This window comes from Natator depressus, chromosome 23 (assembly GCF_965152275.1).
Source record: "Natator depressus isolate rNatDep1 chromosome 23, rNatDep2.hap1, whole genome shotgun sequence".
Taxonomy (NCBI): Eukaryota; Metazoa; Chordata; order Testudines; family Cheloniidae; genus Natator; species Natator depressus.
The window spans coordinates 16,823,389-16,850,606 of record NC_134256.1 but is presented as its reverse complement, the minus strand read 5'-3'; the positions used below and the strand labels follow the sequence as shown (position 1 = coordinate 16,850,606).

The 27,218-nt window shown below is 50.8% G+C and overlaps 1 pseudogene; it reads left to right on the top strand.

Moving 5' to 3' along the window:
* The first annotated feature begins 436 nt into the window (after nt 1-436).
* Nucleotides 437-27,218, top strand: part of LOC141976842 (butyrophilin subfamily 3 member A2-like) — a 111,673-nt pseudogene continuing 84,891 nt past the window's right edge.

Genomic DNA, 27,218 nt, shown 5'->3' with positions numbered 1-27,218 from the left:
CACCAGGTCCTAGTCAGGGCCCTAGCAACACCAAGTGTATCCGCCACTGAATCAGCGGGAATCTCTCCGAAACATGCTGACTCTGTTCCTAGCTCCACAACCAGATCAATGTCTGGTTTCCTTGGGCTACTTCCTATCTGGTCTTCTTGCTCTGTAATCCATGGGTCCTCTGGGGTAGTCGTCAGGTGAAGTTCCCAATGACTCCTTCCTCTCATGGGCATCTACAGTCAGCCAGGTGTTAGCCTGGGTCTCGGTGGCCTCTGTGCCCCGGGACTCCAACAGCTCCTGGGTGGGAGCTTGCAACACACATCCTCTCTCCTCCTCAGTCATGGCAGACTGAGCTGTGCTGCTGCCTTTTATACTGTGGTTCAAGTTGGAGCATGCCCAGCAGTATGTCATTAACCTCTTCCTGCCCATTGCGGGGCAGGTATACCCCATGACAGATGCCCTCTCCTCTTTGCTCACACTGAATCTGCTCCTGGGTTTGTCTGTTCCAGAGAAGTTCTCCCTGGCTGGCTCCCCAAGCCCTGTGGTGGGGGTAATCGGCCAGGATGTGGTGTTACCCTGCCAGCTCTCACCCCCAGCCCGGCTGCCCAGCATGGACGTGCTGTGGAGGAAAATTGGAACAGGATTTATCCCAGTTCATGAGTATGTGGATGAGGGTTCCCAGGACCTGCCAGGGGAGGGTTACCAGAACCGGACGGAGCTGTTCCTGCAGGAGTTCAGCCGCGGGAACGTCTCCCTGAAGCTGAAACGACTCCAAGAGGCAGATGCTGGGACTCATCATTGCTTTGTGAAGAACCCAGAATGGAGCCAGGAAGCCACCACTGAGCTCAGGATCGCAGGTGAGATGCAGCACTAGGAAGTGCTGTGCCTGGGCAGCCAGAGCCTCCTGTACCCCTGGGGAAACCCCGACACTGAGCCCAGCCCGGTCATAGGGTCCTGTGCTGCAGAGAGTGGTCTGCAGGACTCAGTAGGGGGCGCTCTCCCCTTGCACTCAGCGCTGACCCCACTGGGGTGCTTGCAGGGTCAGTGCTGCATTAAACAACCTCTTTTCAATGAGAGGTAAAGCTACAGCCCTCAGCTCTCATGCTCATGGCCATGCTGTTTGAGGGAGTGGGACCTTTAACCCCATGTTCTGCCCAAATCCCAGCTCAGGTGATAATTATATTTGGCCTCCCTGAAACTCCCCCTGCAGTGTCCAAGGGCTGGGATATTGTTTGTTATTCTCTGGGCACTGATCCTGCATTCAGTGGTGCACAAGGGCAGTGGAAGGGATGGTCTCTGCCCATTTAGCTCACTGAGTAACATAGACCCAGACAATACAGTTCAGAAACATCAAGCCCCAGCTGAGGGGCCCACCTGTGATAATGCAGATCATTGAGGTTGTTTTAAATCATCTCCCATCTTCGGTAGCTCCTAGTCCAAAGGCTCCGCAGGAGATATGTGCTTTTAGGGAGAGATTTCAATGAGGGGAGGGTGGTTGTGTGCAGCACTGGGAGAGAGAAATCCAAGCATGGGTGGTGGTATGGTCTGGGGCACTGTTACCAGTGTGGAAGAACGACTCCAGAGGGGACAGTATTGAGGAGGGTGGCACAGGAGGTGTGGGAGCAGTGATGTAGGCAGGGTCACCAACTGTCACCTCCTGCTCTGTGCTGAAGATCTTGACAGATGTTTGACTTCACCCCAGAAGTGGCTGCATTTCAGCAGCAAGTTCAGTGATCTCTGTGTAGCAGTTTCACCCTGCACATTCCTCAGTGAGCCTGCAGTGCACAGTGCTCTATGGAAATACAAGACGGTATTATTTAATTTCCTCAACTGTCAGGATGAGGGATCCCAGGGAGGCGTTGCACATATGGGAATGGAGCTTTCCAGTCACAGCCCCGTATATCCAGAGGTAGCTGGGGAATCACCAGAATGGTGCCACCAAAGACACGATTTCCTGATACACATACTCTCTGTCTCTCCCTGCAGCTGTGGCTCCAGTGTTCATTGACGTGCTGGGCCCCCGGAGTCAGGGGATCGGGCTGGCCTGTAGATCCACAGGCTGGTTCCCCAAACCTGAACTCCAATGGGTTGGAAAGAACTAGCAGAACCTGGCGATGGAGATTGTGACCAACATGACTCAGGACAGGGAGAACCTGTATAGTGTTGTGAGTCACGTCACTGTCACGGAAGGGGAAGACAATGGAGACATCAGCTGCATAGTGCGGAATGGCCTGCTGCAGACCGAGCGACAATCGGCCATTCACCTCTCAGGTGAGTCCCCCATGCAGAATGGGTCACCACAGGAGCGGAGGGCAGCTGGGTCACTTGGGAGTTTCACTCAGCTAGGACCTGTTTCTGGTACTGAGACAAGAAATATCCTTCTCACGTGATTTGTGGGGCCATTAGTGATGGAGGTTTCTGTGATCTGGACAAATTGCCTGTCAGGAGCTGGGCTGAGTCTTGTGAAATGAACTTGATTTCGTTCTTGGAGGAGATGACGCAATTGGTTGATGAAGGTAACTGGGCTGACGTAATAGACTCAGGGGTGTGTCTACACTAGAAACGCTACAGCTGTAATGCTGTGGTTTAAACACTTACTGTAAGGACAGAAGGGGTTCTCCTGTGAGATAGTAAATTCACCTCTCTGGGAGGCGGTAGCTAGAATGATGGAAGAATACTTCCATTGACCTAGTGGTGTCTACACTGGGGTTAGGTTGGCTTAAATACATTGCAGAGGAGATGAAATTTTTCACAGCTCTGAGTGAATCAATTAAACCAACCTAACTCTGTATTGTAGACTGGGTCTCAGACTCTGAAAGGGTTTGATTTTCTCCTGCATGAAACTCTGATGAAAAATTAACACTGTACAAAATCAATGTAGTCCACACTATATGGATTAAAAACTGGCTAACTGATAACTCTGAAAGTAATTGTAATGGGGAATCATCCTCCAGTGGGGATGTTTCTAGTGGGGTCCCACTGGGATCTGTTCTGGGCCAATGCTATTCAATAGCTTCATCAATGAGCTGGACCTCTGACCTCTCTGTCTCAGTTCAGGTGTGCCCCGGCTGCTTCCTGCAGCCCACACTTAGCTTCCACCTCACACAACCCAGTCCTTTGTTCCTCAGCAGGGCAAACACTGCTTGGCTTCCTGACAAGATGTGGGTCATCCATGGTCATTGATTACTCAGTATCAAAGTCCTGATGACTGGATTTGACATTGTCTTCTCAGATGCTCCACTGATATCACACCTAGGGCCCCAGACAGCTACACACCATTCACACCTGTGTTTCAGCTGGCCCAGAGAGCAGACATTTCCCCCCAGTAAGTAACAATACAGCATGTAGGGAAAACCAAGGCACACATAGCCTTCATAAAAATATTATAAATATTCCCACTTTGTCACACATGAATTTCAACATGGCCAACTGCAAGATCACACCTCTACAAACAAAGAGTGTAGGTCACAGTTACAGGATGGAAGACTATATCCTGGAAAGCAGTGACTCTGGAAAGGACTTGAACACGAGCTCCCAGAGCAATGCTGCAGATAAGATGCAACCCTTTAATGAATAGGCGCTGACTCTGTGGGTGCTCTGGGGCTGAAGCACCCAGGGAAAAAAATAGGGGGTGCTCAGCACCCATCGGCATCCCCATGGAACAGATCCCTCCCCTACCCCCCAGCGCCTCCTGCCCACCAGTGATCAGCTGTTCAGCGGCATGCAGGAGGCACTTGGGGTGGAGGAGGAAGAGCAGTGGCAGGAAGAGGCAGGGGGAGGGGGCAGAGCGGGGCAGGAAGAGGTGGGATGGGGCAGGGCAGGGGTGGGGGCTTAGGGGAAGGAATGGAGTGGAGGCGGGGCCTAGGGCAGAGTGGGGTCGAGCACCCCACCCACCGGGAACTTAGAAAGTCGGCATCTCTGCTTGAATGTGTAAATGAGGCTATCTAGCAGCAGAAAGGAGATGACATTTCTGCTGTATAAGGTGTTAGACCACTACAGTATTCTGTGTCCAGTTCCCGTGTCCACACATTCAAACGGGATGTTGACATATTGGAAAGTGCTCATAAAATAGCTACAGGAACAATTAGAGGTCTGGAAACCTGCCTTACAGTCAGAAACCTAGGGGTTACAGTGGACGAGAAGCTGGATATGAGTCAACAGTGTGCCCTTGTTGCCAAGAAGGCCAATGGCATTTTGGGATGTATATGTAGGGGCATTGCCAGCAGATCGAGGGATGTGATCGTTCCCCTCTATTCGACATTGGTGAGGCCTCATCTGGAGTACTGTGTCCAGTTTTGGGCCCCACACTACAAGAAGATGTGGAAAAATTGGAAAGAGTCCAGCAGAGGGCAACAAAAATGATTAGGGGACTGGAACACATGACTTATGAGGAGAGGCTGAGGGAACTGGGATTATTTAGTCTGCGGAAGAGAAGAATGAGGGGGGATTTGATAGCTGCTTTCAACTACCTGAAAGGAGGTTCCAAAGAGGATGGATCTAGACTGTTCTCAGTGGTAGCTGATGACAGAACAAGGAGTAATGGTCTCAAGTTGCAGTGGGGGAGGTTTAGGTTGGATATTAGGAAAAACTTTTTCACTAGGAGGGTGGTGAAGCATTGGAATGCGTTACCTAGGGAGGTGGTGGAATCTCCTTCCTTAGAAGTTTTTAAGGTCAGGCTTGACAAAGCCCTGGCTAGGATGATTTAGTTGGGGATTGGTCCTGCTTTGAGCAGGGGGTTGGACTAGATGACCTCCTGAGGTCCCTTCCAACCCTGATATTCTATGATTCTATGAAACGTAGGGAGCTCAAGTTATGTAGCTTATCCAAAGGAAGGATAAAAGGTGACTTGATCACAGTCTGTAAGTACCTACACAGGGAGGAGATATCTGACAGTAGGTAGGTCTCTAATCACACAAACAAAGGCAGAACAAGATCTGATGGCTGGAAGTTGAAGCTAGATAAATTCAGACTAGAAATAAGGTGCAGTTTTTAACAGTGAGGGGAATTAACCATTGAAACAACTGACCTAGGGACTTGATGGATTCTCCATCACTTGGTATCTCTCAACCCAAACTGGGCGTCTCTTTCTATAAGATCCGCTCTGGCTGGAACAGAAGTTCTGGGCTGCATGCAGGAATCACGGAGGGAGGGTCTCTGGCCCAGGCTATACAGGAGGTCTGACTAGATGGTCATAGTGGCCCCTTCTGGCCTTGACATCTATGAATCCATGAACTAATAACACCCAGGGGCCAGCTAGGAAAACAATTGTTCTCTGCTGAACTTATCTGGACTGAACGTGGTGACTGAGAACTGGCAGCTGTGTGACAGTGACCATCCAAACAGCCAGCTGGTGCAGGCAGGGCTGGGCACGGAGTCTCTGGCTGTTGGCTTGTAGCAGCGGGAGGGACTTGGGCAGAACAGAGTCCTGGTTCTTGGAACTGATGCTGTGTTGGCTTCTCTGGTTTCAATGGCTTCATATGTGGATGTGATTTGAGTATAGAGGGGACGTTCCCTTCATTCCCATGATTTTCTAGGGTCCCTGGGCCAGGACTCAGCTGTCAAACCAAGTGGCTAACCCCGTTCTCCAGCTCCAGGATGGGACCATACTCCTCACACACTGTGCTCTCTGTTTGCCAGGTGACATCTTCCCCCAGGTTTCTCCCTGGCTGGCTGCATTCTGGGTATTGTTCACTCTGGTTCTCATTGCTGCTGGAGCTTGTGCATATCTTGGATACACAGGTAATGGGAATGTGTTATTTGCATATTTTAGAAATGGCACTAGATGGCACTGGGCTGGGGCATGGGAGTGTCTTATTGTTCAGATATTTACCTTGTGTTGGTTTGAGGAAATAAACCAAACTAACAAACACACTGGGGTCCCAAGTCCCACCTGTATTAGCGTTTTGCTCAGTGTTTCCCCTTCCTTCCGTGTCTCACTGCAATGTCTGATTCTCTGTCTCACAGCAAAGCGAAAGGCCTCTCAGAAGAAACCCTCTAAAGAAGAGGCTCTGTTAAATCTTGGTAGGTCTCCTGCTGTATCTCTTGCTCTGTCTGTTGAGATGTCTGAGCTCTATGATGCTTGGTGTTATCTGTGGGCTCGGTGCAATGAAAGGGATGGAGCCAGGAGGTCTCTGCCTAGTGATTCCTCACCTCCCCCATGTTCTCACACACTCAGATGATAACAGGCTAGCAGAAACCCAAGGGTCAGTGCTTGTGAGATTCCCTGCATGTGGCTTCAGCAGTGAGATGGGCTTGCAGTGACAATTATGGGTCAGATTCTGCAATCCTGGGCAATTGCTCGGTGGCTCTTTCTCCTAAAAGGAAAAAACAAAGCAAGGTCAATGACACTATGTGAGATGATTCCATCCCTGTGATTGTTGAATGCACAGAACACAGGGAGGGTGTTTAACAACTGGCACAAGCTCCCCAGGGCAGTCGTGAATTCGTCATCTCTTGATGGCTTCAGCTCCAGACTGGGCACCTTTCTGGAAGATGCTGTATCAAAACCCAACTTATTGGACTCAGTGCAGGGGGAAATGGGTAAGATTCTCTGGCCTGTGTTACACAGCAGGTCAGAGTAGATGATCTAAAGGTCCCTTCTGGCCTGAAACTCTGTGAATCTGTGACATTCACTCTCTTGAGCTGTGCTAATAGACACAACAGTACTGGTACGTAACTGCACACGTCTAATTTATTCCACTGTGAACTTTTCAATATTTAAGAACAATATTGGTTTGCATTGTGATGGTGCTGAGTGGTGCTGACCCATTCTGCTGGGCACTGCACTCACTTGCAGGGAAATACAGATGAAAGGTGCAGAGAATGGGTACGACATGCCAGCACGGTGACTGCTATTCTCCCATCAATCACAACCCAGAAGATTCCTGAGGATCCCCCTCTTTCATCTCCTTTGCCCTCTGCCATGCACCCTTGCAGCCACCATTCCACCAGCTGGGGAGGGCTGGCTGGGACTCCCCTAGCAATCAGTGCTGTTCTGTAATTAGCCAGAGGGGTCGCTGTGGAGTAACTGACCCTGCCCCATGGTTCTACTGGCCCTGCTCCACCAGCCCAAGGCCTGCTCTACACACAGCCCTGCACCAGTTTAACTCAAGGAGTGTTTTGTAACTTAATTAGTTAAACTGGTTCATGCGTGTATGTAGACAAGGGCTCAAGAGTGAAAAACTCCCCAGGTGTCCTGCATCTGGGTGCATATCACTAACCACCAGCCCTGCTCCTGTCAAACTACCTGGCTCCTGCACTGGGGCTGGGAGTGTGGTTGTGGGATGTCTGTGACTAACCCCAGTGATAAGGGAGGGTACAGCACCACACAGTGTGTGTCTCTGGGTCTGACTCTTTTCTTTTCCCCATTTCAGATATTGAGAAGACGACCTTGGATGCAGGTACTTGGCTAAACCCTAGTAAACGTGTGTCTCTCTTTTCACACTATAATGGGATAGAAAAATCACCCCACGTGCTTGTACGGACTTCAGTCACCTTCATGATCATCTCCCCCTGCCCTGGAAATAAGCAAACATGACAGTGTTTGCAGCTCACATTTCACTATTGTCCTTAACAACAGAGAGTGAATTTAATGCATATGGAATGGCAGGACTCAGGCTAGGTCTACACTGCCCAGTGGTTCAGATTACAGGGGTGTGAATAGCAGGACACACCAAAGTGCTGAGCTGTAACAAGCCCGTGTGGATGCTGTGCGTGGAACTGAAAGCTTCCTAGTTTATATTTATATTGTCATATGTGAAGAGGACTATGTCAGTGTGATCTAGGTACCATTTAGTGTGCACCAGCAGCATCCACGTGGGGCCGCTACACCCCCTCAGGCCGAACTAGGTACCGCTTAGTGGGCAGTTACAGTGCAGCACTTTGGTGCATTCTGCAAATCACAGCCCCGTACGCTGAACTACAGGGCTGGTTAGACAAGCCCTGAGTCAGGGGCTGGGCAAACTTCCGCCATGCAGGTCTGTGGATAGATCTCAGTTCTGACCTGCAAAATATCTGAGCTCCCTGCATGCAGCTCTGCTGGTGCCCCTCACTCCCCAGCCGCAGTCCCCCTGTGCTCCCCACAGCATCGCTGGTGTCCCTCATTTCCCCCCCCCCACTACCTCCCTGCTATGCCAGCCCTGAACTCCCCAGTCCTGTCCAGTCCTGTTCTCTCCCACCGCACCCCCCGGCTCCTACTCTAGGCCTGGGCCTCAAATGAACACAGACTCCGAGCCCTACTACACTCTGTACGTGCTCAGTGAGGCACATTCTGAGCCACGACCCACAGTGTTCTCATGAGAGCCGAGACAGGACCTGACCCCGCGGCTCGAGGGGTGGACATTAATCCAGAGCCACACAGCCCCACGGACCCTTCCCCAGCTAAGCGCCTGCCAACCACTGACCCTAGAGTTACACACTTCTGCAAATCAGCACCCCAAAGGGATTGCCTGGCACAGAAATAGGGGGTCTGAGGCCGGGTGACAGGCTGCAGCAGTGCAGGCCTCTCTCCACCTGATACATGTTCTGGTGTGATGCTCCCTTCCCTCATTCCCGGCTGTGCCATCAGCTGGGGGTGCTGTCCACCCAGGGCAATTTGTGGGCTCCGTTTAGGGGCTGATCTGAGACCTTTTTTTTCCTTCATTACCAACAGTTTTGTCTGACATGTGCTGTCAGTTCGGAGACCCTTGGCTCATTGGGTATGTCTACACTGCAGCTGGCAGGGAGCTTCCCAGCTCGGGTAGCCGACAAACGCTAGCTCTGCTTGAACTAGTGCACTGACAACAGCAGTGTGGGTGGGGTCGCAGGGGCAGTGGCTCAGGGTGGCCGTCCAAGTACGTACCTGGGGGTCCAAGTGAGTTTGTATTTGAGCAGCTGGCCCAAGTGGCTGCACATGCTACCCCCAGCTACCCCCCTGCTTTTAGCTCATTCTCTCAAGCAGAGCGAACACGTGTCTGCTGCCCAAGCAGGGAAGCTCACTCCCAGCTGCAGTGTAGACGTACCCAAAGTTTGGATCAGTCTCATGTCACTGTTCTTGGAACAACCCACACTGAACCCACGATGGTCTCCTTTTCTTCTCTCCCCAGAACGCCAGGAGCTGCGTGAGACGCTTGGTAAGTTTATCCACCTTCCTTTAGAGAGCCCCTGGGCAGAGGCTCCCAGCCACACACGGTGCTGAGCAGATCCAGAGGCACCAACACCGCAGAGCAGGGCTCAGGGAAGAGTTTGGGCCAAAATCAGAGTCACCCCAGTCCCACGGCAGCACTGTGAGCTCTCTGCTGCAGACACAGGGTCACCTGCTCTCATGTCTGGTTAGACAGACAGGTGTCACCTGGCCTTTGACAATCCAATGCCAATCACATTGTTCTGATGCGAGAGAAGGGGGCCAGCCACTCTCTGTAGATGAGTGCTGGAGTGCAGGCTCTTCTGGGCCATTTTCCAGAACATGGCTCATGTTTCCATGCTTTGTTGGCAAGGCCAGATCCCAGATGTGAGCCCCAATCATCTGCACGTCCATCCCCTAGTTACACCTGGAGTACGTAGCTTTGATGCTCCAGAGGACTACTTGTAACACAGAAAAGGAATTCTCCTTAGACAGAAGGGTTGAGAATGTCAGAGCTGTATCGGGATCCAGACCCACGTCTTCCATCATAGTTAGACGCTTTGCGGATCCCAGGCCTCCTGCACGTTGGTGCGTATCACTAACTGCCAGCCCTGCTCCTATCAAAGCTGCTGGCTCCTGCACTGGGGCTGGGAATGTGGCTGACACTAACCCCAGTCATTATGGGGCACACAGCATCACACAGCATTTTTGTGTCTAACTCTTTTCTCTTCCCCATTTTAGCATCTAAGGAGAAGAAGAACAAGGAACTGGAATCAGGTACTTGGATAGTCCCTAGTAAACATGTCTGTGCTTTCACGTTCTAACGTGACAGGAAAATCACCACACACACTGTACGGACTTCAGTCACCTTAGAATCATAGATTACCTTCATGATTATCTCCCCCTGTCATGGAAATATTCTAACACTGCAGTGTTTGCAGCTCATATTTCAGTATCATTCTTAATGACAGAGCATTAATTTAGTGCACATGGAATAGCAGGACTTAAGCAGGGGCTGGGAAAACTTCCTCCCTGAAATTCTATGCATCTCTCTCAATTCTGACTTGCTCTGCTGGTCCCCCGTGCCCACCCACAGCTCCCTGCCACCACTCTGCCAGGGTCCCTCAATCTGGACCTGCCGCCCCCTGCTATCCAGCCGTGGACTCCCATACACAAAGCTCTGCTGGTGCCACTCAATCTTGACCTGCAATCCCCTACTGTCTCAGCCCTGGCCTCTCCAGTCCCACAGCTCTGCAATGACCCTCAATCCCAGTGTGCAGCTAGTGGTGGTGTTAGGTTCCTGCAAGCCGTACAGTCCCAGGGAACCCCGAGGCAGCGAGGGGCCCCCTGAAAGCCACAGCTGGTCCACCAGGCGTCAGCTGCTCCATTTTGCTCAGTGCTACCCAGGGCTCTGAATGGTGTCCTCTGCACAGCGTGACCTTGCACACATCACACTTGCCAGGTCACTGGTAGGGGCCCTGGAACTGAGCTGTGTAGAAGGTCCCCATGGACCAACGCCACCCCTGCCTGCAGCCCCCGGCCATCCCCGCCCTAGGCTTCCTCCCCCAGCCCCAGCTCTGTTGGCATCTCTCAGTCCCCACCCACCGCTTCCCTGCTATCCCAGCCCTTAACGCCGCAGTCTTGCCCCTGGAATGAACAGTCTCCAAAAACTACTATGCTCTATCTGGGCTCTGTGAGGTACTTTCTGATGGGCCTCACCATTCACATTGTTCCACTAGGAGCCGAGACAGGACCTGACTCCACGGCTCTAGGGATGGACAGTAAATCCAGGGCCATACAGCCCCATGGACCCTTCCCCAGCTAAGCTCCTGCAAACCACTAACTCTAGAGTTACCCACTTTTGCAAAACAGCACCACAGAAGGATTGTCTGGCACAGAAATAGGAGGTCTGAGGCTGGGTGACAGACTACAGGAGGGCAGGCCTCTCTCCATGACACATGTTCGGGTATGACACTCCATCCCCTCATTCCCGACAATTACATCAGCTGGCGGTGCTGCCCCCAGGGGCAATTTGTTTAAAGGCTGATCTGGGACTGTCACGGAGTGTGGGGGAGTCCAGGCCCTGCACCCCTCTTCCTGGGAATCACTGTGACTCTCAGCCAGCCAGCAAAACAGAAGGTTTATTGGACAATAGGAACACAGTCTAAAACAGAGCTTGTGGGTACAACCAGGACCCCTCAGTCAAGTCCTTCTGGGGGGCAGGGAGCTTAGACCCCAGCCTTGGGGTTCCCTGCATTCCACACCCAGCCCAAAACTGAAAACAAAATCCCTCCAGCAGGCTCTCTCCTGCAGCCTTTGTCCAGTTTCCGGGGCAGAGGTGTTACCTCCCCCTCCCCCTCCCCCTCCCCTCCCGGCTCAGGTTACAGGCTCTCAGGTATCCCATCCCCAATGAAACTCCCCTGCCACATTCCCAGGTCAACACTCCCCCCTCCCTGCTGCATCACAGGGACCTTGTCTGTTGTTCATTAGTGTAGCATGCATCCCTTAGGGCCTAGCATAGTCATGGATTAGAAACACAGACATGTGCGCACAGTGGCTGATTCTGCACTGCATAGAGAAAAAACGTAACCCCTATATAACTGCAAATTCAACATAAGCAACTGCTTAGGTGTAACCCTTCTGCCGGGGGGAGTCACCAACAACCAGGGCTGGGTTCCTTTTGACAACACAACACAGAACCAGCTCGAGTCCCCACCCAGTAATCTGAAAAAAATTACACCCCCCACTTGGTACCTCTAAGAGCCAGTACTTCTCCTCTCACAAGCACTAAGTACATGTATAGAAGAGAAAACTTTGAATAAAAGGGGAAAGGAACCTGGCATTACTTGGGAAAACACCACAAGCATGATTTGAAAACATCTGACCATGAATAAAACACCCACCCCAGAGTACATTGGCAGCATCCGTTTCCTCAGTCTCTCACCTTGCAGTGTGACAGTCCGACAAACAAATGTCCCTTTAACACGCCAGTCCTCTCTCCCTCCACCGCACCCCACTCACAGTTGTCCTTGGTCAGTGAAAACCCAGTGTTTGGAGGTGTGTTTGCGTGAGTTAACCTCCCACCCTGGGGGGAGCGGGGGGGGGCAGCACTGAGCAGTGATTCAGCAGCCGTCGCTGTGCCGCTGTTCACTCTGCATCGCTGTCTGCCTTTGTTCACTCCATAGCTGGCCACTCCACCATCATTGACTGCACCGCCAGCCACCCCCCAGTGTTCCCTCTGCCACTCTCCGGCGCTCTGCCACCAGTCACCCTGCCACGGCCCTCTCCACTGCAACCTCTGGGATGTTTTGAAGTTCCACCACTTAACTCAGCTCTCAGCAATTCCAATGCTCAGTGATCCCAGCAGTTAGCGAGGCAACCTCGTTCACCAGAGACACTGTCCCACAACGGACCTAAGGCTTCATATTTAGACTGGGCTATCAGTGATGTCAGCTCGAGTGATGCAAACCAAGAGACTCTCAACTGGGCCTTAAGAAGCTCTGTTATTAAACAGTGCAGAGTCAAATGGCACGTAAAGCCAGATGGGCACAAATACCCTCTCACATCTCCACTGGCCTTTGGCACCCCTACCTCCTGCTTATTGAATGCAGTTAATTTGAGAGTGACCCCCTCATTCATGGCATACCAAGGCCAGTTCTGCTCCCTTTGATTCACAAAAGGATAACCACACTTTATTACCTTGGCCTCCTCAATAACAAAGTGATTTGCAATCCAACGCCAGACAAAAGTGATCATTTGGGCAAAGCAGCCCCATCATGTTGCTCACCTAGGCAGAGTGGGTGTGTCTATTCAAACATGGTCAGTTCCTGATGTCTTCTCCCCAGCTCATCACTAGGTGTTGGGAAAGCTCATTCAGAGCCTGCTTACATAAGAACCTATAACTGCAATTTCACATAAACAGATTGAACACTCTGAGCAATGCGTTCAAATGCATCACACATCCAATGAGGCTAACAACATTTCCTTATCCCTGGATCCAAGGGGATGCCTAGCTAGGCATGAGATAATATGATGGGTGACTTGTCCAATGAAGGGGGAGCAATAGCTGTTGATTTGGCAGAGGCAGGGGGGAACCCTTCCCCCAGGGGGAGCTGCGGAGCTTCCCAGGAGGTTGCTCCTTCTCTGCGGACACACACAGAAGTCAGGCCCCCGTGACTACAGCATCGGCACTGCACCCTCCCTGGAGATTACAGTGACCATAAATCTTGAGCTGTGGGGGGAGAGTCCCAATTGCTGAGTCATTGTTTCCACCTTGTCACTCCCCCTGGGTGCCCATTTCACCCCCTGCCCCAACAGACTCTCATTCTAACCCCACAGGAAGAAACAACTCCAGTGGGCTTGAAACATCACCGACTCCAGCCAGCCTGGGGACCACACACACAGGTAAAGTGGGGCCTTGATGGGGACTCTCTGGAATCACAGATTAATGGGGTACCTTATAGATCTGGGGGAGAGAAGGGGGATCCCTGCCCCCATGGAGAGCTGCAGAGCTTCCCAGGGGGATGCTTCTTCTCTGGGGACACACATAGAAGTCAGGGCCAGCAACTGCAGCACCGGCACGGCACCCTCCCTGCAGATTACAGGGACCATAAATCCTGAGCTGTGGGGGGGAGAGTCCCAATTGCTGAGTCATTGTTTCCATCTTGTCACTCCCCCTGGGTGCCCATTTCACCTCCTACCCCAACAGACTCTCATTGTACTCACACAGGTAGAAACTACTCCAGTGGGCTTGAAACATCCTCGACTCCAGCCAGCCCGGGGACCCCACACACAGGTAACGTGGGGCCTCAATGGGGACTTTGTGGAATCACAGACTAATGGGGTACCTTATAGATTTGGGGGGGGAGAGGGAGGATCCCTGCCCCTGGGAGTGCCGCAGAGCAGGGAGGCCTTTCATAGGGGGATGCTTTCCTTGGCTGCTCCTGATCTGGGGATGCATAGAGGAGTCAGGACTTAGGGGCTGCCCAGCCAGCTCCTACCTTGTCAGAGTTGCATTCATTAATAGATCAATAGGTAGGTAGGTAGGTAGGTAGGTAGGTAGGTAGGTAGGTAGAGAGATAGATAGATATGGGGCAATGGATCAGAACCCATCTCTGACCCCACTGCAGTCACGAGGTAACTCCAGATTTATACTGGCAGAACTGAGATCAGAATCCAGCCCAGATACTTCCAAGAACTCCACAGACCTGTGCTGTTGCTGGGTTTATAATGCAGGGAACATTAGACAAGGGGAGGCAGCTGAATGCCCTAGGGCTGGGCACAGAGAGATCAAATGACAGACAGACAGACTGAGGAGCAAGGGTATATGTCTCCCCCATAGAAGTCCTGTGTCTTTGTGCATGCAGAGTTCTATCCCAAACCCTCCATCTCTGTGAGCCCCAGGGAGGTAATGGCCATGGGGTGCACCGTGACCATCCAGCGCGAGTGTAGGTACCAGGGCTGAGGGTTGTTCTGTACAAAGGAGGAGACCACGCCACGCTGCATCACATGGAAAGTCCTGCAGACATGACTGCGTTTCCCATCCGCAGTGTTATACAGGAAGACAGCAGGAGCTACACCTGACGTTATGGCAGCACATCACAAGCCTTCATCTGGTCAGATCCTAGTGACCCTGTGGAGCTGGTGGTGAGAGATGAGGGGCCTGGTTTGGAGTCCCCGCTCTCAGCCCTGTACCCAGCCCAGCCTTCACAGAGTCTATGCCCCAAGGAGATGCTCACAGCCAGGATCTGCCTGGGGCCTTACAGAGGGGATGCCCAGTGTGGGATCAGGAAATCAGTGGATTTCTCATGCAGCCGGGGGAAGCTGCAGCAGCAGCTGTTATGTAAGGCAGAAGGAAGGGGGAACCCTGCCCCCAGGGCAAGCTGCAGAACAGTGAGGCTTTTCCCAGGGGGATGCTCCCTATCAGAGTATGCCCAGAGAAGTCAGGGCCAGCAGCTGCAGAACCAGTCCCTTCCCCAGCTGATAAAATCCACTAACCCCCTGGAGGTTAGAGTGACCATAAAGGCTGAGTCAAGGGGGGAGGGACCCAATTGCTGAGTCGCTTTTTCTACCTCTTAGCTCCCCCTGATTGCCCATTTCATCCCCTGCCCTGACAGGCTCTCATTCTAAACTACAGGTGGAAACAACCTCACTGGGCTTGAAACATCACCATATCCAATCAGCCCGGGGACCACACGGACAGGTACCTGAGTGGGGAAATCATGCCTCAGGAATCTACTACAATGCTTTGAAGGGGTCCACAAGCATGTGGACAAGGGTGATCCAGTGGGTATAGTGTAATTAGATTTTGAGAAAGCCTTTCACAAGTTCCCTCACCAAAGGCTTTTAAGCAAAGTAAATTCTCATGAGATAAGAGGGAAGGTCCTCTCCTGGATCAGTAACTGGTTAAGAGGTAGGAAACAAAGGGTAGGAATAAATGGTCAATTATCAGAATGGAGAGAGTAAATAGTGGTGTCTCCCAGGGATGTGTACTGGGACCAATATTATTCAACATATTCATCAATGATTTGGGAAAAGGGGTAAACAGTGAGGTGGCAAAATTTGAAGATGACACAAAACGACTCAAGATAGTTAAGTCCCAAGCGGACCATTAAGAGTTACAAAGGGATCTCACAAAACTGGGTGTCTGGGCAACAAAATGGCAGATGAAATTCCATGTTGAGAAATGCAAAGTAATGCTCATTGGAAAACATAATCCAAACTATACATATAAAATGGTGGGGTCTAAATTAACTGTTATCATTCAGGAAAGAGATCGTAGAGTCACTGTGGATAGTTCTTTGAAAATATCCACTCAGTGTGCAGCGGCAGTCAAAAATGTGAACAGAATTTAGGGAATCATTAAGAAAGGGATAGATAATAAGACAGAAAATATCATATTGCCCCTCTATAAATCCATGGTATGCCCACATCTTGAATACTGTGTGCAGATGTCGTTGCCCCATATCAAAAAAGATATGCTGGAACTGGAAAAGGTACAGAAAAGGGCAACAAAAATGATTGGAGGGCATGGAACAGTTCCATATGAGGGAAGATTAATAAGACAGGGACTTTTCAGCTTGGAAAAGAGACAACTAACGGGGGGGAGGGTGGTGGTAGAGGTCTGTAAAATCATGACTGGTGTGGAGAAAGTAAATAAGGCAGTGTTATTTACTCCTTCTCATAACACAAGAACCAGGGGTCACCAAATGAAATTAGTAGGCAGCGGGTTTAAAAGAAACAAAAGGAAGTACTTCTTCACACAACACACAGCCAACCTGTGGAACTCTTTGCCAGACGATGTTGTGAAGGCCAAGACTATAACAGGGTTCCAAAAAAATGCCCAGATAAATTGATGGAGGATAGGCCCATCCATGGCTCTTAGCCAAGATGGGCAGGAATGGTGTCCCTAGCCTCTGTTTGCCAGAAGCTGGGAATGGGTGACATGGGATGGGTCACTTGTTGATTACCTGTTCTGTTCATTCCCTCTGGGGCACCTGGCATTGGCCACTGTCCGAAGACAGGTTACTGAGCTAGATGGACCTTTGGTCTTACATAGTATGGCCACTCTTATGTTCTTATGGGATGGGGACTCTGTGGAATCACAGATGAAAGGGGCAACTCTAGATCTGAGGGAGGCGGAGGCAGGATCCCTGACCCCAGGGTTAGCTGCAGAGCAGAGAGGTCTTTCAGGTCTGTTCCTGTTCTGGGGGCGCACAGAGGAGTTGGGGCTCAGAGGCTGCCCAGCTGGCCTCTTCCATCTATCCTTCATTAAATAGCTAGATGGGTAGCTAGATCCAGGGGTAATGGATCAGAATCCGGCCCTCAACCCATTGCTGTCAGAGGGTGACTCTGGATTAACCCTGGAGGAGCTGAGTTCAGAATCCAGCCCTGATACTTCCAAGAACTCCACAGACCTGTGCTGTCCTTTCACAGCCCTCACGAGGCGCCTGGATTTCACCTGGGGCAACATCCTCCGTCTGGGGTCTGGTCTCCAGGGTTCTGCTGGCCCTGGTGCTGATCATGGCCGAGGCTGGTTACTGCTGGAAGGAGACTCCAGGTGACATGACCCCCCTCTCTTATCCCTTCCCCCATCCCAGGACAAGGCCCCCCAAGTCTGCCAAGCCCCTCTGAACATGGGGGTACCTCATCTGCACATAACCCTTGGGCAGCTGGCCCAGCTCCTGTACCACCTGTCAGTGGGGGGAGGAGTCAGACCAGGGTGTCCCGTGCACACACTGAGGCTGCTATGAAGGGTGTGTGATGTCCAGAGATGCCCCTTCCCACTGTGAACTGGAGCCACCCCAATGCCTGGCCCTACCCCACTCTGAGTGCCCCAGGTGGGTAGGTCTGTGGTGGCGGGTGGGGGGGGGGAGTGAGGGGCAGTGCACACAGACACTAGGTCTCTTTCTGGCCAGCAGCTCCCACCTCTCCAACCCCTGGAAACCTACCCACCCTGGGCAGCTGTCTTGTCCTCCCCTCCCCTCAATCCCATCCCAGTCAGGGGGCTTGGGCCTGTGGGGTGACACTGGCCCCTCTAACCCGCCGTCTCTCTGTGCTTACAGGGGAGCCTGGATCCAGCCATGCAGAGACGAAGATCTCCTTAGGGGAAGAGCCCTATCTGCTTGGAGGTCTCCACAGGGCAGAAAAGCCACTCTCCCTTCCCCCAGGAAATCCCTGCTTCAGGGAATCTCACATTTATTCCATGGTGCTCCCAATTCAACAGCTGGACCCTTGGGAGCAAACTCTCGACCCCCGGCACCGAGCACACCAGCCCCTGTGTCACCAGCTAAGGGAGCACCTGCCAGGGCCCCGGGGGGTGGGGAAGCAGGGCCGTAGCAGAGCCCCGTGCAGGGAAGGTGCTGCCTATGTCTGTGGGAAGCCCAGGGTGGGGTGTGGGGGGCTGGGCGCTGTATAGGGCCCCCTCAATAAATAACCCCTTCCCTGCCAGATTCCCTGCTCCTCCTGCTCCCTGCTGGGGATATGACCTGAGAAGATGAGGGAAGGCCGTTAGTGCTTCCTTAGCCAGAGCATTTGCTTCCCGACCTCAGGGGATGAGCCGGATCCCTGAGTATGCCCCGGAGCCAATGTCAGACTAGGGGGGTGGAGCAGAGCGAGATTCCCTGATCATAAGAATGGCCATACTGGGTCTGTTCAGCCCAGTGTCCTGTCTGCTGGGGGGAGCGTGGGGCAGGGGATCTGGGTGCAGGGAGATGGGGACAGGAGACACCTCGGGGACATGTTAATGCCGGGGCCATTTCTCCCCAGACTCAGGAATCGCTCTGATACCAGAAAAAAGAAAAGGAGTACTTGTGGCACCTTAGAGACTAACCAATTTCTTTAAGCATAAGCATCCGATGAAGTGAGCTGTAGCTCACGAAAGCTTATGCTCAAATAAATTGGTTAGTCTCTAAGGTGCCACAAGTCCTCCTTTTCTTTTTGCAGATACCGACTGACACGCTGCTACTCTGAAATCTGATACCAGAAGGGATCTGCTGGCCTGAGCCCGGCACCGTCCAGCCCAACATGTGGCTCTCCGTGCACATGCAGCCAATCTGTCACCTCCAGGGAAAACAGCCACCTCGGCCAATGTGTGAGCACGACCCAGCACCCACTTGGGAATGGGATGGGGCAAAGAAGAGCCGGAGACAGCCCTTCCTGGATGGGCACCGACACTGCCATTGCAGTGCAGGGATTCCAGCACACAACCTGTCCCGCACACAGAGCACCCCAGAACCCTGTAATCCCTCCCTCCACATTGCCAGGCTGGGCTGGGAGCCAGGACCCCAACCCCCAGGAGAGAAAAGAGCCAGGAGCCTCTGTGTACAGGGGAATTGTCTCCCCCAAAGCAGAGCAGGGTCCCAGCCAGAAGGGGTGGCTCAGAGATGTTATCTCCCAGCAGGGCAAGGCTCCCCAGCACCCCATCCTGCAGAATCCCAGCTCCTGAGATAGAGTGACCGGCCCCCTGTGCATGGAGACATGAGGTCTGGCCCCTGGCACTGAAATAAAGTCATTTACTGCTCCCCCAACCCCGGGGTGTCTGTCCTGGTCTCTCTCTGGAGCTTCAGTTCTCTGTTGCCTCAGTCCCTGCAGTAGGGTCCCCCACTGTATACATCACCCGGCTCCCTCCCCCAGCTCTCACCCCCTCCCCAGTAGCTGATCCCATCTCTGTAGGGATGGACCCTACTGTCCTGGATCCCATCTGCCCCCTTGGACCTTCTCCCCAGCTCTCCTGGCCCCTGCTGGGTCACCAGGAGGATTTTTCTCCACCCCCCCTCCATCACCTCTCCTCAGCCTGGGTGGGAGGGAGTGTCTCCCAGCACCCCAGTCTCTGAAGAGCCCCCAGAATCCTCCCAGAATTTCCAGAGCATTCTCTGCCCTATATATCCCCTGGGTGGCTCCTGCCCCTACCTATGGAGCTGCCCCTCAGGCCATCGGGGGCAGAATTGTTCTTCCCAACCCTACTGAGCCATGGCAGCACGAGCTGGTGTGTGTGGGGGGTGATGCTCTGTACCTCGGGGGAACATCCTACACCCCCATGTTCATCCTTGTAAAATGACTGTGTGGTATCCAATCCAAAGTTTGTCAGGTCGGCTGTCTTCGGATGGAGAATCCAGTATGTCCTTTGGTCCATTGTTCCAGTGTTAAATACTCTCTCTCTTAACAAATTGTTGCTTTATTTTCAGTCTGAATTTGTTTGGCTTCAACTTCCAGCCAATGCATCTTGTTATACCTTTCAAAAGTGTTGCATTCTAATAGTTGATGTTTAACATCCTCGCTAGGTGCAGCTGGAATAGAAAGTATTTCACTATTACTGTAGGATATGGATACGTCATTTCACTGCTTCCCAAATACAGAACAGAAATATTTGTAACACTTCTCCTTTTTCTGCATCATGATTTACAGTTGTACCATCCTCATCTCCAACTGCACTAAAACTGATTGCTAGGATATTTTGTTTTCCATATGTTTCAAGAACTCCTTATTGTCCTTATCCTAAAATGCCATAGATTTTTCATTGATATTGTTAGATTTTTCTTATCAAGTGTCTACAATTCCTAACTCCTCAGTTGCACCTATTGAGATGAAGTTCCCCATTTCCTAGTTGTTTAATATTATCATTTGTTATTTCTGCTTTCACTTCCACTGATAACCAGGATGGGGGTTTAGCTGAAGAAGCCACTTTCACAATTTGCTGAATTTTGTGTTTTGGGGGCATCTGATACATCTTAAACCACGTCCCAGCATGGGTCACATTTAGGGTTGCCAACTTTCTATTTGCAGACAACCGGACCTTCCTTCCCTGCCTCTTTCCCAAAGTCCCTGCCCCTTTCCCGCCGCTTTTCACAAGACCCCGCCCCTGCCCCATCCTTTCCCTCAAGCCCCTACCCCGTTCGCTCCTCTCCTCCCCACCCCACCCCCCCGCTGTTCTCTCTCCTCCCCCTTCCTTGTAGCTGGCTCCTCTCCTCTCCACTTCCCTTCTCCACTCCCACTGGGATCCCTCTGTCACAGAGCTGCAGCCTGACATGAAGTCTCCTGCCTGCCCAGATGCAGGTAGGAGGCGGCCCCAGCTGAGCGGGGTCTGGCTCGGGTTGATGACCCGGCACCTCTCCCTTCCCGCCCGCAGTAACCAGACTATTGGTGTCTGGTCAGTACATCTGACTGGACATTGCCAAGTCCCCTTTTTGACTGGACTTTCTGGTTGAAAATTGGGTACCTGGCAACCCTAGTCACATTTTAATCGGTCAAAACAAGGTCTAATATCCAATTACCCTGACTAGGTTGCAATATTTATTTTTATTTACTCTGGGATGAAAGATGCGAATGTAGCCCCTGATCTAACTGCAGCCGTCAGGGACTCCAGAATGACCTGAGGGGAGCTGAGATCAGAATCTAGCCCTGTTGCCTTTGCAGGCGATGGGTGACTCTGGCTTGACCCCGGGCAACCTGATCAGGGTGCAGGATATTGTTTCCATTTTGGAGTGAAGGTTCAGGTCTCAGCTCCTCTTTTCCCTGACTCAGCTCCCCATTATTAATACAAACGTTCCCCCAGCCCTCTGGCCCCTTTGGTACTCAGCGCCCAGCCTCTCAAGCTGCCTGAACAGCCAACTCACCCTTGTCTCCGATCCTGCCCCACTGACACAAGTGCTGGCCTCAGACCCTCGCCCAAGCTGGCACTCATGGAGAAAAAGGGCAGTGAGCTCACACCACATGATGGGACAGTGAGGGACCCCTCAGTGCTGCTCCAAATACCCCAGTCCCCAGCTCCATGGAGCCTGATGCCCCAGGAGCTCAAATGAGGAACTGAGCAGGGGGCTGCAGGCACAGGGAGCCTGTGATGCTCAGTGAGAGCAAACCAAGGTCCCTGCCACTCCCAACAAACCACATCCCCATAAACTGCTGCCCACATCTCTGTGCTGCACAGGGGACACCCAGGGGAACTGGGGGGATGAGCTGTGTTAATTCCACCAATCTGACCAGACCAGAATCTGGGTGCAAGCTCTTACCCCCAACTCTGCTGGATCTGGGACTGTAGGGGTCTGGTGGTCAGAGCATGTGTTACACTGCAGACCAGGGATGGTTTTAAAAATGGAATTTTATTAAACTTAATGTCCAACTCCCCAAACAAACGCAGGCTGCAACCCGCTGGGTCCCCCGGAGAACGACAGAAACCCTCCTGGGGGTGCAGCTTGCATCCCCACTGTTCCTCTTTAGCCTCGCTAGCAGATCTCCAAACCCTTAAAGGGACAGGGCACAGCCTTAGAGATAAAGGATGCAGGTATGTAGAACCCTGACATTCCCGTATCAGTGCTACACTCCTCCTGTGGAGATATAATATCCCCCAAATATTCCCATTAACAAAATATAAAACATTCCGTCCAGCCATTTGGCTTATTAGCAGACACCTACGACTTCCACAAGCTCGTGCTTTCGGTCTCAGATGAGCTTTTGTCTTGCTCCTTTTTCATCAGATCTGGAAACTTTTGCATCTCTCTTTGGTTTAATTCACATTAAGCAGGCAATGTCTGTGTCAAGGCTTGTTCCATTGCCCAACCAAATCGCCAGTTCTGAACAGTTTAAATCCCCAGAGATCCTCAGATCTTATGAGATACCAGCTCCCACATGGTAAGCAGTATAACCATGCAACACAAAGTCATTAGACATAAAAAACATCTACTCAAGAAACATAAAACTAACTATGTAGCGCTATCGACCCCTTTTGTAGAGCAATATCGAAACCAGAAGCCAATGTCTCTTCATTTACATTAATCTTGGAGAGAATGCAGGAGAAGATACAGGAATAGGTACGAGGTACAGCATGTAAACACAAGGATAAAGCCATGGTGCATTCACCAGTAGCTGGAATTAGACACTGATGAGTAGGTTCATAGGTCAGTGTCTGGGGGGCTCTTCCCTCTCTAGTCAGAGGACCTCATGTGACAATGGGTTGTTCTCGAGATCTGTCCTCTTGTGCACCGATGGTTTCCGGGTCCATGGTCACATTTTGCCATTCATGTCTTTCATTGGCTGATGTGGATGTCACATCAGACTAGTCATCTGTCTTCAAGTTTACAAGATCAACAACATCCCCATTTCCCAGCCGTGGAAGGAATGTTTCTGCCTCTGAATTCAGAGTCACCACGCCATGGGTACCATGTTGTTTGTCTTCGCTCTCACGATCACAATCACTGGAGTCCAAATTCTGTCCTTAGAGAGGCTTGGTCTACACTACAGCCTACTTCAGTATCACTTACGTCACTCAGGGGTGTGATTAATCCACACCCTCTGAGTGACATAGTTATACCGACCGTAACCCCCTGTGTAGACAGTGCTCTCCCGCCGACATAGCTACTGCCTCTCGCAGGGGTGGACTTATTACGCTGACAGGAGAGCGCTCTCCCATCAGCATAGAGCATCTTCACCAGACGCGCCACAGTGGAGCAGCTGCATCGGTGCCTCTGTGCCGCTGTAGCGCTTCTAGCAGAGACTCGCCCTTAGATTCCAGTTTTGCTTATTTCCCTTGATCTCTGCATCTTCTGCCGTGGCGCTGTGCAGCACAGTGTCATCTCCAAGGGCAAGAAAACCCAGAGAAGCAAAAACTTGTGGTGACAAACTCTACCACCTCCTTCTCCACCTTCTGCCTTTACTCTGTGAACTCTCCCCTTTCCTTTCATCTTCTAACATGAATTTTATCTTCCCAATAGGATGTTAGTTTGCCTGGTCCCCTTCCTGACAAGTACTCCTGTCCCCCGGCCAGAGGGCAGCACCGTACGCTTTCTGACCATAATGATTCGTACCACGAATAGCAGAGTTTTGAGAACATATTGAGGCCAGTTCATAAACGTCTTTCAATTGCTGTTTCTGTGTCTCAGCATATTCTTTATGCTTCCTAGGTGCAGATTCAGAGTTCATAGGTAGAGCAAATGCAATGACAATAGACAAATGTGATTATCTTCAAGATAATAAATAGAAGGGTGGGAACTCGTAGCATCATTTTGTGTACAGTTATAGGCATAGATGGTCTTATGGTCTTATTAAGGGAGTCCTTCCAGTCTGATTTTTGTTCTTCTGGCAAGGTTATCAATGTAGCCAGCAGAATTTGATTCAGCCTTTCTACTTGCCCATTGCCCTGTGGCTGGTATGGGGTTATGGGAGAAGTTTAAATCTTACTGTAGTACTCTACCCTTTGGAAAAAAAAACTATTTTCAAACTCTGCTCCTTATTGATGATGGATTCTTTTGGGGAAATCAAATCTTAAAACAAACTAATTGAAGATCTTGTCTGTCACTGTCTTTCCTGAGTTTTTGGTGGTAGGGTAGACTTTGACAAACCAAGTAAAGTGATCCACCAAGGCTCAGATGTATTCATATCTTTCTTTGCTTCTTCCTAGATGGAAGAAGCCTATGGTTACAAGTACGAATGCTTCTGTTGTAACTAAGTAAATAAGGTGCCGCCAGACTCCTTGTTGTTTTTGTGGATACAGACTAACATGGCTAACCCCCGGTACTTGTTGTAACTATGGTAGTTAGATGAAATCTGGTACGCTGGTGAGGTTTCTTTTGCTTGGTGCACATACAAACTCTAGTGACACAATGTTCGATGTACAACATCCTCCTGTGTTCTCTTGGTTATTTGGTTTGTGCCCCAAAAACTTATACTGAAGCATTTTAGCAATAGCTGGATCTTTCTTCTGAGTTGCCAAAATGTCTTCTCCTGGAATAAGTTTTATGGTGGATGTAATGCCCATGAAGGAGACTTCTACTGCCAAAGGATTGGTAGTAATAACTACTAACCTGGACACCTTGCCATCAGTTTGTATATCCAAGGAGTTTGACTGCTTTAACAACACCTGTGTTCGTCTCTTCTGTGCATCCTGTGACTATCAAGGGGAATTCCTGATAAAGCATTAGATTTCCCTAGATGATATTTAACTACAGTAGAACCTCAGAGTTACGAACACCTTGGGAAAGGAGGTTGTTCGTAACTCTGAAATGTTCGTAATGCTGAACAAAATGTTATGGTTGTTCTTTCAAAAGTTTACAACTGAGCATTGACTTAATAGAGCTTTGAAACTTTACTATGCAGAAGAAAAATCCTGCTTTCCCTTTATTTTTTAAGCAGTTTATGTTTAATACACTACTGTACTGTACTTGTTTTTTCTCTCTCTGTTGCTGCTGCCTGATTGTGTACTTCAGGTTCCAAATAAGGTGCATGGTTGGCTGGTCAGGTCATAACTCTGATGTTCATAACTCAGGTTTTCTACTGTATGAAGTTAAAGTCAGCTAATTCTGCAACCCACGGGTGCACTATGGGGTTCAGCCTGGCAGTGGTGGAGATGTAGGTTAGCACATTATTATCTCTGTTAACTGTGAAGGATTGTGCATCGCAGATTTAGTCTACTAAATAAATAAATGGTCAGTTTTCGGAGTGGAGAGAGGTAAATAGCAAGGTCCCCAGGGATCTGTACTGGGACCGGTGCTGTTCAACATATTCATCAATGATCTGGGAAAGGGGGTACACAATTTTGGCAGGCTCAGCTTAGTTTTTCACTCCAGCTAGCTCCTGAAGCGCAATCCTGGGCAAACTGCCCTGATTACAGTTTCCATTATTTCTGTCTCAGTGGTCCCCTTGGGAACACCATTTGCAATTTGATAAGCCAAACTGCTTTGGTTTAGCCTGTCCTTTTGCAGGGAGTTCCTAAACTGTCCTGTTATTTTAAAGTCTTTCTATTACACTGGTTTTCTTTTCTGGGATGGGATTGACAGATCTTTTGCTCCTCTTTTGCTGTAGCAATGGCTTGTAAAATCTTCTCTCCTAGTGCCAGCAATGTAAGACAATCCCTGATTTTCCAGCGGGTTTGGCTCTTCACTATTGAAATGAATTCTTATATATTTGGGTAAGGTCAAAGAGCTTTTGGCTGCAGTTTCACTGTGATGTGTCCCAGAAATGCCCAGGGAGTCACAGACGTCTCTTAAATGCTCATCCTTCAGCTGGTATCAGAGTCCTCCTACCTCCACTACTGGTCTTTTAACTCTCTCCCAGCCATAGCGCTTGCAACCAATGAAATCTTCCCTGGCAGCTTTCTCTGGAGCAGTCTGCAGCAGTTTGGTGGGTTCATCTCTTGGAGAGGTCAGATCATTGCAATTCAGCCTCTCCTGTCTGGGCTCACCAAATCTTACACTCCCGGAGCAGGGGCAGTTTGAATAGTGGAGTCTTGTTAAACTTAGTATCCACAGAACAAACAAGAGCTTCAAGCCTTTTCTGGTTCCCTTGGGAGTGCTACACTGCAGCTGAATTGAGCCGAGGCGAACGTATGGCTCCTCTCAGAGAGTGCACTAAAGACACGAAGAGATGGGGCTTGTTTCCCTTCTGGGGAGCTGCATTCACTCAGCTGGGGGGGAGGGAGAGCTCAGTAGTTTGAGCATTGGTCTGCTAAACCCAGGATTGTGAGTTCAATCCTTCAGGGAGCCATTTAGGGATCTGGGGCAAAAAGTGGGGATTGGCCCTGCTTTGAGCAGGGGGTTGGACTAGATGGCCTCCTGAGGTCCCTTCCAACCCTGATATTCTATGATGCTAGAACAGGCCAGCAGGGGAGCATCTCCTCTTGTGCAGGGAGTCATCTCAGGAGAAGCACAAGGAACGGAACAGCCTTTGGACTGTATACATCTGTCCTAGACTACACAACACCTCTTCTCTCCTCCTCGCTTCATCTTCAGTGAGCAGTATTTTCCTGCACGCCGTCTGCTCTGACCCCTTCTGTTGATACACAAAAAGTGTTCATGGGAACACTGCTGGCGCCAGCACTGCCAGGGCACTAGCACGTGTGCACACTTAATCACCTTTGCCAGCGCTGGGCGTTTCCACAGCAACAGGCTGCATCGGCAAGAGGTGTGTGGCTCCGGGGTCGTCATCCCAGCATCCCTCATGCCGCCATCAGGCACGTTGTCTTGTGTGGGCTTTTTGCAGTGCATTGTGGGATACGAGCACCCCTCTCAGGGAATTTTAGCGTTTAGGGTGCGGGACAGATATGGCAATGTCCTGGCACATCCTGGGCAAACCTACCTGAATTAAGTGTAAGTCACTTTGGAGTCCATTGTATTAAAAATGCAAAGTTTCTGTATTATTGGGGGTTGTCCAAAATTCCTCTAGGGGGGAGGCGTGGCCAGTGTAAACCTCCAGAAGCATTATGAGCTTCAAAGGACTATTTCAAACAGCTCGCCAGACAAACAAAGTTACATGGGGTTCTGGGGAAATACCTGGGGGGAGGCAAATGCACGTTACGAGGCACGGCAGGGTGTAGAGGATTCACACATGAGTCCCCACTGACAAAAAAAACAACCACTTTGTTGGGAGCTGTTCTTCGTTTGGTCACTGTAAGAGTTGCTTTGGCAGGAAGGGGCAGAAGAGGAATGGAGGAAGGACCCAATAGCCATCACAGCCAAAACATGGAGTCAAAACAAAGGACAGATTTGTACCCACACATTCAGAACACACGAGATTACCAGTCCATTGCTTTAATGACTTGGCTAACTCATCATGCGAAAGGACCCCATTGCCATCAGCTGTCCTTTGATCAGCCAAAGTCAGGAATAGAAGACATGGCCGTTAAAGCCTGCAGTGGTGCAGAGAT